Here is a 13739-nt window from a genome sequence, read left to right as displayed (position 1 = left end):
TACTCTTTTCCATTCGCAGTGCCTTGGATAAGGTCTGGTGCTTCTTCCATAATGATTTCTACAACAAGAGCAAAGGTCTGACCCATTCTTGTTGCTGGTTCCTTTAGGAGGCCCAGTCTGTGTCAGCCTCCTTCCCAAAGACAGCAGCCAGTGGAGGGGCCTGCAACCCCCCCAAGGCGGACAGTGGGATGGCCCTGATCAGGGGAGGTGCATGGAGAGGGCCTGTCCTTGCCCCTCCCCACCTGCCTCACTGCCTTGCCGTCATGGCCAACTGACCTTCCAGTAGCGCTTGGGCAGCCGGTAGCCAGACCAGGCTTGTTGCCTACAGGAGCCCTGGCGAAGGCTGTCTCCTTGGCCCCAGGTCACACTGGATGCTTTTTTCCTAGAGAAAAACCAATATTTTTAGATTTTGAGATAGATTTGCATAAATAACCACATGAAAATTTTAGAATCACAGATTGAGAGAGGAAGAGGGTTGGAAGAATCAACAGAAAACTTTTGCAAATGTGGCCTGAAGATGTCAAGTGACTTGCACAGGTAGTTACAGCCCCAAATGGAACCTCTCAGGTGCAATTCAGTCCAGACCTAACATAGCAAAGTAGTTGGAGCATGGGCAGGGAGGGACAACTCTGGGTTCAAATTCCAGCTCTCCATTCACAGGGGTTCAGACATTGCCAAGTCTGCTAGTCTATAAAATGGGGATGATACTACTGCCTTTTTCTTAGGGTTGTTTTGAGGACTACATAAGCTGATTCACATCAGATGCTTAGAGTGGGGTCTAGTGCATTGCAAGTGCTCAGTAAATATTTGCTGTTTTTGACACTCCCTGGAATCAGGTCTATGTCCTAAAAGAAACTGTTGGTGGAGAGAGGCATTATCATCTAATTGAACTCATAGAAACAGAGACTAGAATAGTGGTTACCAGAGCCTGGGGGTGGGGGAATGAGGAGATGTTGGTCAAAGGGTAGAAAGTTAAAGATAAAAAAGAGGAATAACAATTACTTGAAGTTGATACAACAAGCAAACAGAAAGAACATTGTTGGGGGGGAGGGGGGAGGGAGAAGGGAGGGAGGTTTTGGTGAGGGGGAGCAATAATCAGCCACAATGTATATCGACAAAATAAAATTAAAAAAAAAAAAAAGAGGAATAAATGATAGTATTTAAGGTGATGGATATTAATTAGCTTAATTCAATCATTTCACATCCACTACATATATCATAACATCATTTTGTGCATTACAATTATATACAATTATATTTTCTCAAAAAAAAAAATAATAATTTTTAAAAAGCATAGGATTGAAGGAAGTTCTCAGATTTATGAGAAAATCAGGATCAGCCTTGTACAACTTTTAGAAATATGGTTGAGTTGAGACTTCTACTGAAGGCAGAAATGGAGGCTGTGGACTAAAAGCCAGGTGTTTGCCCAGCATGTCTGGTCACTGGCTGTGCTGATCCGTATTGCCTTCCACCCGTCTATACTGCTGCCAAATAGAGAGGTGGCATTCAGGAGTAGACTATCCTGACATTTATCCCCAAGCATGCATATATATATGTGTGTATATATACACACACACACACACACATATATATACATACACATACACACACACACACACAAATTCATAAATATATAAATCCATAAGTACATAATAATAAAAAGTACATATTTTATTTTTCTATTGAAAGATAATTGATTATGTATATTTGTGTGGTACAGAATTGAATATCAATACATATGTACAATATGTGGTGATCAAATCAAGGTAATCAGTATATTCATGTTTACAAAATGTAATCAATGTTTGTGACCCTTAACTAATTTCTCACTAATCCCCCTCTTCCTCCCCCTTTCTTACCTCTACAACCACAGTTCTGTTCTCTTTTTTATTTCTGAACATTCAGAGTTCTCTCTCTCTCTCTCTCTCTTTCTTATAGCTCCCACTTACGAGTGAAGAAATGTGTTATTTAGTTTCTGTTCCTGGCTTATTTCACTAAATAGAATTTTCTCTAAGTTCATCCATTTGCTGTGAATGGCAGAATTTCATTCTTTTTTATGGCAGAATAGCATTCCATGGTGTATGTACACTACATTTTCCACATCCAGTCATCTGTTGATGGTCATTTCGGTTGATTCCAACTCTTGACTATTGTAAATAGAGCTGCAATAAACATGGGAATGCAGGTATCCCATCAACATGATAATTTCCATTCTTCTGGGTATATACCCAGTAGTGGGATTGCTGGATCACATGGCAGTTCTATCCATGCTGTTTTCCATAGTAGCTGCACTAATTTACAGTCCCATCAACAGTGTAGGAGGATTCCCCTTTCTCCACATCCTCACCAGCATTTATTATTCTCTGTCTTTTTGATAATAGCCAGTCTGACTGGGGTGAGATGATATCTCAATGTGGTTTTGATTTGCATTTCTGGGATGCTGAGTGTTGGTGAGCATTTTTTCATGTGTCTGTTGGCCATTTGTATATTTTCTTTTGCTTTATTCAACTTACTGCAATTTGGTTTTTTGTTTGTTTTTATTTATTTATTAAGAATATTCTACTCCCTATCTCCACTGCCCACCAGGCTGTGCCCCTTGAGGCTGGTGCACACATTTGTATATTTTCATATGAGAAATGTCTATTCAGCTCCTTTGCCCATTTTGTAATTGGGTTACTTGTTTTCTTACTGTTGAAATTTTGAGCTCTTTGCATATTCTGGATATCAATCCCTTGTCAGATGCATAGTTTGCAAATATTTTCTCCCATTGTGTAGGCTGTCTTTTGACTCTGTTAATTGTTTCTTTTGATGTGCAGAAGACTTTTAGTTTGATATAATCCCATTTGTTTATTTTTTCTTTTGTTGCTTGTGCTTTGGGGATCTTATTGATAAAGTCTTTGGCGAGTCCTACTTCCTGGAGTGTTTCCTCTATGTTTTCTTTTAGGAGTTTTATAGTTTCAGGTCTTATATTTAAGTCTTTAATCCATTTTGAGTTGTTTGGTATATGGCAAGAGGTATGGGTCTAGTTTCATTTTCTACATATGGATTTCCAGTTTTCCCAGCACCATTTACTGAAGAGGCAGTCTTTCCTCCAATGCATGTTCTTATTGCTTTTGTCAAAGATCAGTTGGCTGTAAGTATGTGGGTTGATTTCTGGGTTCTCTATTATGTTCCATTAGTCTGAGTGTCTGTTTTTATGCCAGCACCATGCTGTTTTGGTTACTATAGCTTTGTAGTATATTTTAAAGTAAGGTAGTGTTATGTCTCTGGCTTAACTTTTTTTGCCCAGGGTTGCTTTGGCTATGCGAGATCTTTTGTTGTTCCATATGAATGTTAGGATTGTTGTGTTTTATTTCTATGAAAATTGTCATTGGATTTTTGTTGAGAATTGCATTGAATCTGTAGATCACCTTGGGTAGTATGGACATATTCACAATGTTAATTCTTCCAATCCAACAGTATGGAATGTCTTTCCATCTTTTTGTATCCTCTTTAATTTTTTCAGCAGTGATTTATAGTTCTCTTTGTAGAGACCTTTCCTCTCAATTGTTAAATTGATTTCTAGGTATTTCATTTTTTTGGTGACTATTTTAAATGGGCTAGCTTTCTTAATTTCTTTTTCTTTGTTATCTGAGTACAAAAATCCTACTAATGTTTGCATGTTGATTTTATATCCTGAAACTTTACTGAAATAGTTTATCATCTCTAAGAGTTTTTTGGTAGTCTTTAGGTTTTCCTATATATAGGATCATGTCATCTGCACACAGGGATAGTTTGACTTTGTCTTTTCTGATCTAGATGCCCTTTATTTCTTTCTCTTGCCCGATTGCTCTGGTAGTACTTCCAATACTATGTAAAAAAAGAGTGGTGAGAGTGGGCATTCTTGTCTTGTTCCTGTGCTTAATGGGATGATATTGACAGCGATTTTTCATATATGGCTTTAACTATGTTGAGATACTGTCCTTCTATACCTAATTTGCTGAGAGTCTTTATCATGAATGGATGTTGAATTTTGTCAGATGTTTTTTTTTGTTTCTTAAGACGGTCATATGGTTTTTGTCCTTGATTTGGCTGATGTGGTGTTTCACATTTATTGACATGCATATGTTGAACCATCCTTGCATCTCTGGGATGAATCCCACTTGATTGTGGTGTATAATTTTTTTGATGTGTTGCTGTATTCTGATTGCTAATATTTTGTTGAGGATTTTTGTGTCTATGTTCATCAAAGATATTGGCCTTTAGTTTTCTTTTATTGTTGTATCTTTGCCTGGTTTTGGTATCAAGGTGATGCTGGCCTCATAGAATGAGTTTGGGCAAATGGCCTCTGTTTCAAGTTTTTGGAATAGTTTGAAGAACATTGTATTAATTCCTCTTTAAACATTTGGTAGAATTCAGCAGTAAAGCCATCTGATCCTGGGCTTTTCTTGGTTGGGAGACTGTTGATTACTTCTTCAATCTCATTGCTTGTTTTTGGTCTGTTCGGTTTTCTATGTCTTCTTGGTTCACTGAACCAAAAATGTATATATTTTTTAAATGAAAGACCTCAATAGAACTGGGGATATTTTTGTGAATATTAAGGCTAGATATTAGGATAAAGAAGGTAGGCATAGAAAAGGGAAATGCTGAAACATTTCTGAGTGAAAATATTAGGGAGAAGGAATGGGACGTGGGGGAAAAGCTGCTATTGTGTTCTGTGACAAAGAGCATGGTTCATGGAAAGCAGCATGTGTGAGTCACAGAAGGACAGTAAGAGATGGAGAATGAGCCAAGAGTGTGCTCCGGGCCAGGGTCACCAAAGTCTAGTCAGAGAACAGAGTAATATCTCAGCAGTAGCGTTGAGTAGGGACAGTGAATGTGAACATAAGGAGACAATGTTGGGGCAAGGTTACTGACTCCCACAGGATATTCTAGGAAAGCTCTTGACTAGGACCCCAATAAGCACATGGCTGAAGCTAGCCTCTTCTCACTGGATGGACTCCGGCATTTGGTACAGGGGAATGAGGAAATGAAGAATGAATCTCAAGAGGGTTTGAAGCAGATAATTCTATGAAATATCAGGATTCGGTTTGATGAGACTGTTTGTGAACATATAAGAAGAGGGGGAGAATAGAAATCAAGGCATTCCAGAAGACCCAAACAGCCAACACCCAGAAGATCTTTTGTGACTGATAATTGAATTATAAAATGAGGACTGTTGAGTATCATTTAGGACATGATTTGAGGCCAATTAATCCCTTGATAGTGATCAAGTCAGTTTATCTCCCATTTTCTAGGAAAAAATAGTTATTTGCTCTACATAGAAGTTGTTGAGGGAGCCACACAGGGTGGTACCAGTAATCAGTAATTTGGTGAGATGAGTTAAGTGGAAGGGATTGTCCCTCTTTCACATATTTCCATGTTTAAATCCTTAGTCAGAAAAAAATATTCTTGATACCTGTCTCTCATATATTTTGCTGCTGTGATGTTTACCACTCACCATTCAGTAAATTTTACCTGAGGACACATTATATGTACATGAACATACGTGTGCAGTCCAGTTGGGGCTATTCAACTCACAGAGAATACATCCAGTGCTTCCTACTTGCAAAGGATTCTCCTAATGCTGTGGATACAAAGATACATACAAATTAGATCCTACTTTTAAGGAACTAGAGTCCATGGTAAAGTCAGACATACAAAAGTAATGTACAACTATGTGACAAGATCTGCAATGAACACATCTATAAAAAACAATCAAAACAAACTGATGCCATTAATTTTCAAGACAAAACAAAATGATTAAAGTTAAGTATCAACCTATATTTACAATACAAAGGAAGCATTTGTATAGATGTGAGTTCCAGAGGAAGTGAGACTCAGAACATAGAGGAAGGGGTTGTGCTTCATGCTGGTTAGAGACTAGCTGGGGAACAGGAACAACGATGAAAAACATGCATGTGGGGGGTGGCGGCAGTGCCAGGAGGTGGTAGGTAGAGAGGAGCCCCGTTTGACTGGAACTGAAATTCCTCCTCAGATAATGCTGGGCTATTAGAGTGGATGTGCAGAGTTTAACTAAGGTAGGAAAGGCATTAAAATCGGCAAAGAAGTTACACCTTTTAGAAAGATGGTAATAGCAGCGGAAAAAATATTAACTAGGGAAATTCACCAATCCGAGGTTGGTTATGAAGGATTAGACACAGAGATATTGTGGTGACAACAGATATACCATGCTTTGTGGATTCCCAAATGTTCATTAGAAACCGGTATTTAATAACTAAGGGAGGAACATGAGGTCTTTTAGAAGAAATGTAGTTTCTTTCCTTTTGGAGGTAGCACCCAAAGGGATCAATCCTCCTACCCGTCTGGGTTTTGGTTCTTTTCTTCTGGGTGAGACACTTTGCAGAAAAAAAGCAAGTGAAATTTACTATTGGGAATCCCCAACCCTTCTCAGATTTACTGTTTTTTTCTGTAGCCAATGGGGATAAAGAGTGAGGCAGCATCACTTATTTCCAGCAGGTATATCTGACTAGAAGGTCTTTATGACAAAGTCTTAAAGAGAAATCAAGGGAGGACCAGATGACTAAGTTAGATGTTGATAAGAAAGGTTGAAAATTTCCTTTAGTGGAATGAATTAGGACATAGTTAGACGGTTAGTGAGGGATGAGTATTTTCAGAGTAAGGCAAGATGTAGAGTGAGGTTTGGAGCAGCTGAGCATCTAAAGTGAAAGAGACGTGTTGCCTGGATTTTCGTGTCTATATGGGAAATCTCTGGCTAATATTAAAAGCATACATAAAAAGCTATGATGCTGATATCTCACTGCTATTCCTGTTATAGAAGAATTGGGAACTGTGAGAAAGATCTATCCCAACTCTGTTTGCCATGGGCTTATTATGCACAGATAAACAAAGGGAAAATCAAATAATGAATTATTGTTTATTTCCCACCAGGCACTGAATTATGCACTTCCAGATACTTTATTTTATTTAATTCTTATCATAGCCTTGCAGTAGGTGTATTATATCACAGTATGTTCTCAGTTAAATGCTGCACATTAAAATATGTTGATCACGGGCCGGCCCGTGGCTCACTCGGGAGAGTGCGGTGCTGATAACACCAAGGCCACGGGTTCGGATCCTATATAGGGATGGCCGGTTAGCTCACTGGCTGAGCGTGGTGCTGACAACACCAAGACAAGGGTTAAGATCCCCTTACTGGTCGTCTTTAAAAAAAAAAAATGTTGATCACCTAGTACTCAATAAATATTGATTACTGGGTCTGTTCAGAAAAGCAAATATTTTGCATTTTTAACACTATATAGTAAAATAGAACACACATACAGAAAAACACATAAAGCATAAATGTACAACTTAATTGATCATTATAATGCCAACATCCATGGAACCACCACCCAGATCAAGAAATAGCACACTGGGCCTGGAACCCAGAGGCCCCAACGTGACTTTTCCTGTCGACACTGCTCTCCCTTCCCCCCAACATAACTCACCATCCAGACTTTCACAGCAATCACTTCTTTGCTTCTCAGTATACCTTCAAAACCTGATATGTATCCCTAAACATGCTTAGTGACAATATATAAACTGAATGTAACAGTATGTTCTCTTTTGTGCCTGTTTTGTGATCTAATTATTTTTGATCAAGCAGCCAGGAAACAATGGGCTTGCCGATAAATGCTGCTGGATCAACCAAATATTCTTATCAAAAAAGATGAAATTTGACACATCTCACATCATACACATATTAATTTCAGTGGAATTGTATATCAATAGGTAAAAAGCAATAAAAACTTCCAGAAGACAATATTAGAGAATATCTTTAGGACCTTGAGGTAGAAAGCGATTTTAAGAACCAGATCTAAAATTCAAAAAAGAAAAGATTATCAGTAGTCACAAATATAATATACTTAAATAGAGACAGTGCTGTGGTTTGAGTGTGTTCCATGAATTCGTGTGCTGGTAATTTGGTGCCTGCTGTGGTGGTGTTGGAGGGAGAGCCTTTAAGAAGCAATTAGGTCATTAAGAGGGATTAATTCCACTCACAAGACTGGGTTAATTCTCTCAAGAATGAGTTCTTGCTGTCACAGGACTGAATTAGTTACTGTGAGGGTAGGTTGTTATAAACTGAGACAGCCCCACACGTATTGCCCCTTTTGCATGTGCCTGCTTCCCCTTCCACTTCTCCACCATATTATGATGCAGCATGAGGCATGAGAGGAGATATAAGGTACATGCACCATATTTTCTTTATTTATTCATCCATTGATGGACACGGGTTAATTTCATAAGATAGCTATTATAAATAATGCTGTAATCAAAACTTGAGATCAGATATATAAATAATGTGAGTTCAGATATCTCTTTGACACTGATTTCAAGTCCTTAGGATATAAACTCTGTAGTGGGATGGCCAGATTATAGGATAGTTCTATTTTTAGTTTTTTGAGGGCCCTCCATACAGTTTTACATAATGACTGTACCAATTTACATTCCCACCAACAGAGTACAAGGGTTCCTTTTTCTGCATATCCTCACCAACACTTATCTTTCATCTTTTTGGTGATAGCCATTCTGTGAGGTGATATCTCATCATAGTTTTAATTTGCATTTCCCTAATGATTAGTAATGTTGAACATTTTTTCATATAACTGCTGACTCTTTGTATGTCTACTTTTGAGAAATGTGTATTCAGTTCATTTGCCCATTTTTAAATCAGGTTATTTGTTTTTTATACTACTGAGTTTTTTGAGGTCCTTATATATTTTGGATATTAACCCTCATCAAATGTATTGCTTGCAAACATTTTTTCCCAGTAGTGACGTTGTCTCCTCACTCTGTCGTTTCCTTTGTTGTACAGAAGCTTTTATTTGGATATAGTCCCATTTCTGTATTTTTGTTTTAGTTGCCTGCTCTTTTTGGGGTCAAATCCAAAAAGAATCATTGCCCAGACCAATGTTTTATACTTTCCCTCTAAGTTTTTCTCTAGTGTTTTTACACTTTTAGGTCTTACATTTAAGTTTTTAATGCATTTTGAGTTGATTTTTGGATATGTTGTGAGAAAAGGGTCCGATTTCATTTTTCTGCATGTGGATATCCTGTTTTGGCAACACTGTGAATTGAAAAGACTGTCCTTCTCTCATTATGTGTACTTGGTACCCTTGTTGAAAATCGATTGACCATAAATGCATGGGTTTATTTCTGGGCTCTCTTTTCTGTTCCATTGGTCAATAAAGGAAACAATAAACAAAATGAAAAGGCAACCTGCAGTATGGGAGAAAATATTTGCAAACTATATAGCTGATGAGGGATTAATTCTAAAAATATATAAGAAACTCTCACAACTTAATAAAAAAGTTAAATAACCTAATTTTGAAAATGGGCAAAGAACTTGAACAGACATTTCTCCAAAGAAGATGTTACAGATTGAATGTTTGCACCTGCCCCGCCCCTTATTCTTATGTTAAATCCTAACCCACAATATGAAGGATGATGGTATTAAGAGGTGGGGCCTTTGGGAGTTGATTAGGTCATGAGGGTGGAGTCCTTGTGCGTGGGATCAGTGCCCTTATCAGTGCCCTTGCTGCGAGGACACAGCAAGTGATGATAGTCCATGAACCAGGAAGTGGGCCTTTGCTATACACTGACTCTGCCGGCACCTTAATCCTGGACTTCCCAGCCTCCAAAACAGTGAGAAAAACATGTTTGTTGTTTAAGCCACTCAACCTATGATATTTTGAGATATCACTTCACACATGTGGATTGGCTATTTAAAACACACACATACACACACACACACACACACACAAAAGTAAGTGTTGGTGTGGTTGTGGAGAGATTGTAACCCTTGCCCACTGTAAGTGGGAATGTAGAACAGTGCAGCAGCTATGGAAAACGGTGTAGAGATTCCTTTAAAAATTCCAAATAGAACTGTCACATGATCCAGCAATCCCACTTCTGGGTGTTTATCCAAGAAAATTGAAATCAGAATCTCAGAGAGATATCTGCACTCCCATGTTCATTGCAGCATGGTTCATAGTAGCCAGGATACGGAAACAACCAAACTGTCTGTCAACAGACGAATGGATAAAGAAAATGTGGTTTATACACACAATGGAACACTATCCAGTCTTAAAAAAGAAGAAAATCCTGCTATTTTGTCATAACATGGAGGAAACTGGAGGACATTTGCTAAGTGAAATAAGCCACCTGTATTTTTTGTCACATACAATATCTCTTATCTTTTTCACTATATTTATTTTGGGGGACTTTATTTCTTAGTGAATTTCTCTTTTTTTACCCAGAACAAAATTTAATCGATTTTCCCACTGTGATGAAAGACTGTGTAGTTTACTGTACTTAATTCTATGGCTGCTTATTTTAAACTTATAAAACGTAACACTAAATACATGTTATTTGATTGAAGAAAAATACTCTCCCATGTAGAAAAACAGATTAGAAGAATGCTGCTTTTGTTTTTCTCTTTCCTCCTGCTTCTAGATATTTTTAAATGTTATAAAGTTTGTATACTATATTAGTTAAGAATTGAATTCACCCGTGAATAAAGTAATCTCTGACATATAGAACCAAATAATAATGTTTTAAAATTATATATTTTATTAAATGGTTTTACTTTATAGTACATTAAAATTTATAACAACATACACACAATATATTGCCTAAATTAATTTAATATACGAGGATACTTCAAAAGGTTTATGGAAAAGTAACATTAAAAGATAATACTAATCTTTCCATGAACTTTTGAAGTACCCCTATATTTGATAAATTTTATTATGAAAGAAAATTACCTCAAGCTTGAATAAATAGATGACCCTGTGAAATGTCTTCCCTGAATTACATTTTCATTTCACATGCTAATCTTGCATCAAGGACTAATAAAAGATATGGCCATTTTTAAATATTTCTATTACTTCTAGAAAACAGTTGTTCCATTTTTCAAATTCTGTATATTATTTATTGAGACTGTAATATAAACCCATGAAATTTTTAATTGGAAGCATAAAAAGCAAATACCTCTTGAAGAACTGATATGCTTCCATTGATAAGACAAGAGAAGTCTTAAAATCTATTATATTTTTCTATCGTATTTGGTCCCAGAGATTTCAGAGCTAAAGGTAAGGCACACACATTCTACCACCTTTGGTTTTATTGGATTTATCATGGCTTAATCATAAAATTATTGCATGTTCATTGCAATAATTTAAGCAAGTCACGAATGTTTAATTTGTAATATAAAAGCCCCATCCTGCAATTTCTTCATCTGCTTTCTCAGACATAAGCATGGCTGATAGTTGGAAGAGAATATCCTTTCAGATATTAACTACAATGCCTTCACAGTCCCCTTCCCCTGCTGGAAGTGTTTTTAGAAATAATTTAAACCTTTAGCTTGCCTTTCTCAAAATAAAAACAAAGCATTTAACCTACCAATATTTATGCTGCTTTTCTCATTTTATCCCATTTTCTTTCATTCGACAGTGTGTGTAAGATTTATTTTCCAGCATACTTTCCCATCCACAGGACTTTTCGGAGCTCTGTCCCCTCCCCTGTCTACCACACGTTCTTCGTTACATAGGCTTAGCCTCTCCTGCCACATTCTTCCAGCAGCCTCTGGAGTTTCGGGCTCGGTGTCCCTCGCTGCCTTGTTTTTCTCATTTTCTATCGCCAAATCCAGAAACCTGATTTACTAATACAGGACTCCTAAGAAGTCAGGGGGAAAGGGAGGGGCCTGTGAAAAGAGAAACAAGACAACATTCTCTTTCAAATACAGATTTCCCAGGTTCCTGGTGACTCTTCTGTAAGTAAAGACTTTATCAGTGAGCACTAGAAGAGTCAGTTACAGGGATCCAGGCCACTGCCTTTGATTTGTAAGACTCATAGACAATTAGTTTAGATTTCTACAATGCCATAAATCACATTAATTAGTATTCCAAGAATTCTGAAACACAGGTCTATTTTCCTATTACATAAAGAAGGAAAATTAATCTGACCAAGTTGTTTGTTAGCTGAAATTCTCAGTCTCATTTGCAAACAAAGAGAACTCTATTTGTGAACTGACTTCTAAACAGTTTGTCAAGTCAGATTATTTAAGGAAGTAGATTGAACCATGAAATGAAATTTACTTCATTTCTCTTTAAAGAGTTTAAAAAGAGTAATCAGTTTTTAACTTCTTTTTTTTTTTTTTGTATTGAAGTGGTTAGTCACAATTATAAATATTTTAGTAATCTTTTATAATTTTTTTAACTTAACATTCTACCATTTTATTCTCCAAAGAACAAATTATAAATTATAATAGGGTGTTAAACTTATAAGATGTGTATAGATACATATTTATTCATTAGTTTTTGAGGTTAGAGACACTTGGGCAAAAGTAAAAGCATGAAGCAATAAGGAAAATGTTATATGTGTAAGTTTCTGTCTTACAATGGGTATTCGGATTGATTAAAGTTATTAGATTTTTTTTTTTTTGGCTGGTAATGTCTATCATTAAGTAAGTGATCCACAGAGATGTAGAATGCAGACAGGAAATACTATAGCTGAGTGATGTAGATATTTATAATTCCTTTTTTTTTTTTTTTTTCCTGCAAGCTTGGGAGTTCTACATTGTTTCTATTATTTGGAGGTCTAGAACTGACAACATATACACTTAAGTCCAAATTAAATTAATATCCTTACCCAATTCTTGGATAACATAAGAATCTTAGAATTCTGTAATACCTTATGTCTCCTCTCTATTTATATATTATTGTTTAATAATATATTAAACAATTATTTAATTATATAATATAGTATGATTATTATATTAACTATTATGTTAATTATGACCCATTTTCAATTGTTTATAACAGAATACCTGAAACTAGGTAATTTATTAAAACACAAAATTTATTCCCTATAGTTTTGGAGACTGAGAGGTCCAAGGTCCAGTGGGTGCTTCGGTTGAGAACCTTCTTCATGGTGAGAACTCTTGGCAGAGTCCCTAGGTGATGCAGGTTATCACATGGAGAGAATGGAACAAGTGTGCGTTTTTACATGCTCACTGGCTCTCCTTATAAAGCCACCAGTCTACTCCCTGATAACTCATTAAGCCATTAACACATTACTTCATGAATGAATTAATCCATTCATGAGGGCATAGTCCTCATGCTCCAGTCACTTACAGACCCCACCTATCACTTGGATTTCCCACCCTCTTAACACTGTTACCATGGGGATCAAGCTCCAACATGAGCTCAGGGGGACATTCAAACCACAGCAATAAGGTCACAGGATGCTTTAATACCTTATGTCTACTCTCAATTTGTATACTCTTGCTTAATAACACATTAAACAATTATTTAATTATGTAATATAATTATTATATTAATTATATTTTATTTTAAAACTCCACAGGCTATTAGTACTGCTTCATACGTTTATATATTTGTAAGTTAATATATTTTATAATGACCCACATATTTACCATTTTGTTTATTCTTCACTTCTCATTTCACCTCAGACTTTTCATTTGGGGTCACTTTCCTTCTTATTGAAGTATGTCTTTTAGAATTTTCTTCATTAAAATCTTGTGGTGGGGTTGGCTGGTTACTCACTTGGTTAGAGCATGGCACTGATAACACAAAGGTCTAGGGTTCAGATCCCCATACTGGTCAACCACCAAAAGACAAAAAAGAAAAAGAAAGTGAAAAGATGAACCAAAAAGGGGAAAATGTGTTTAAAATGTA

The sequence above is a fragment of the Cynocephalus volans genome, chromosome 5, assembly GCF_027409185.1.
Source record: "Cynocephalus volans isolate mCynVol1 chromosome 5, mCynVol1.pri, whole genome shotgun sequence".
Classification (NCBI taxonomy): Eukaryota; Metazoa; Chordata; class Mammalia; order Dermoptera; family Cynocephalidae; genus Cynocephalus; species Cynocephalus volans.
This window is presented reverse-complemented; position numbering follows the sequence as displayed.